This window comes from Echinops telfairi, unplaced genomic scaffold, assembly GCF_000313985.2.
Source record: "Echinops telfairi isolate 266 unplaced genomic scaffold, ASM31398v2 ScPeMD7_7457;HRSCAF=8495, whole genome shotgun sequence".
In the NCBI taxonomy this organism is placed as follows: Eukaryota; Metazoa; Chordata; class Mammalia; order Afrosoricida; family Tenrecidae; genus Echinops; species Echinops telfairi.
Window position 1 is genome coordinate 19,376,821 of NW_022111357.1, and position 1,597 is coordinate 19,378,417.

The 1,597-nt window shown below is 60.2% G+C and overlaps 1 protein-coding gene across 1 annotated transcript in view; it reads right to left on the bottom strand.

The window, feature by feature from the left end:
• Positions 1–1,597, bottom strand: part of MAN1C1 (mannosidase alpha class 1C member 1) — a 159,724-nt gene that overhangs the window by 31,137 nt on the left and 126,990 nt on the right. The window lies entirely within an intron of this gene.

The window sequence follows — 1,597 nt, forward strand, 5'->3', positions numbered from 1 at the left end:
AGGCCACAGGGCTGAGCCACCAGCTCCTAGAATTGCTGGTCTCCAAACCAACTGTGGCCTCAGCTCTGTACCTCTCCTGCCCTGTCCCTCCATCGCACCCTCCTCCACCACAACCACCTGCTGGTGGCTGGGCAGACCCCGGAGGGCCCGGGTGGCTTTTACCCCCTGTGCCAGCCGTCAGGTCCCTCTCCTGGGGGTTTCAAATGAAGTCCAGGCTCCGGTGGCTCAAAGCCAAGGGCTCCTGTCTACAATGATTTGGGGACAAATTGGTACAAGCAGTAATCTCTGCTGAGGAGACTATGCCCGATGGAGAGAAGCCCGAATTGACTGGCGAGATAAGACACGTGCCTGTTGCCTCTCAAACGCTGGGCTTCGCCGCGGAAGGGGGTCGGGGTGGGGTGGAAAAGACCTTCTCAATGAGCACAGGGTTTTCCTGTGACCGGCCTTCCTCACCTCCAAAGCTCCTCCATGGGGGGCAGCCAGATAGCTCTGGCTACCCGGGGCGGAGCAGGGCAGGGCCAGGAGCGGCTGAGGCAGAGCAGCCCTGTTCTGTTCCCAGAAGAGGCCCAGGGAATGGGAACGGACGGCCGGTGACCAGCGAGCTTCTGGGGCCTCGGCCAGCCTTGCCCCCGGGCGCTCACTGATCCTTTTATGGACTTTGATGACACATGAATTTTCACACTTCTCTTGCTCTGCTGAGCGGGGGCACTGGAGCCTGCAGACCTGGTCAGACCTTGTCCCCGCTAGCTCCTTTCCAGCAGGCTCTGTGATCCGTAAGGGGGTGTTGGGACTGTCACCAGGGGCCTGGGAGGTGTGGGAGGGTACAGGGGGGCAAGGACGGCAGCTCAAACCCACCGGCTTCCCCTTTGGAGGACTGCGGGGCCTTCAGCTCCTGCAGGGTGTGTATCCTTGGAAGCCTAAAGGGACAGCGCCACCCTGTCTGAGAAGATGACGTTGGAATCAACCGGAAAGCAGCATTACCAGGAGCCCTAGTGGCAGAGTGGGTTACGTATTAGGCTGCTGACCGCTATGTCAGGTGTTCAAACCCACCGGCAGCTTCTTAGGCAGAAAGAGGAGGCTGTGTACAGGCTGGCAGTCTGGAGAACCCAAAGGGTTTGTCCCTCAGGTTACTACGGGTCACGGTCGACACTCGGAAGGACCGCCGCTGTCAGTCTGTCGCTCTGTGGTGGCCTGCATTAGAGTGATGCGGAAGCCGCCGCCCCTGGGTTCCACTTACCAGCAGGGTCACCCACGTGAGCAGGTTTCAGCTGAGCCTGCACACTGGATACCTACTTCCCAAAATCAGTCAGTGAAGACTCACGGCCCTCCTTGCGGAAGCCAGGGCAGCCCACCTGGGGCAGCGCCTCACGCTTACAGGAAGGCTTTGCTCCAGCTTGACTTCCGGCTGAGAACTGGCACTCCCACCTTGGACATACTACGTCAGAGCCTTGTTAGCATGTGTCGATTCTGCTTCGTGGGTCTGGGGTGGAAGTGCCAGCTGTCAGCAGGGGGGTGGGGTGCAGCCAGAAGGAACTGGCTCATTGATCTGCTTATAACGTGCGGGCAGCAGGCGGACGGCTTTGGGCTGCCCCGTGAC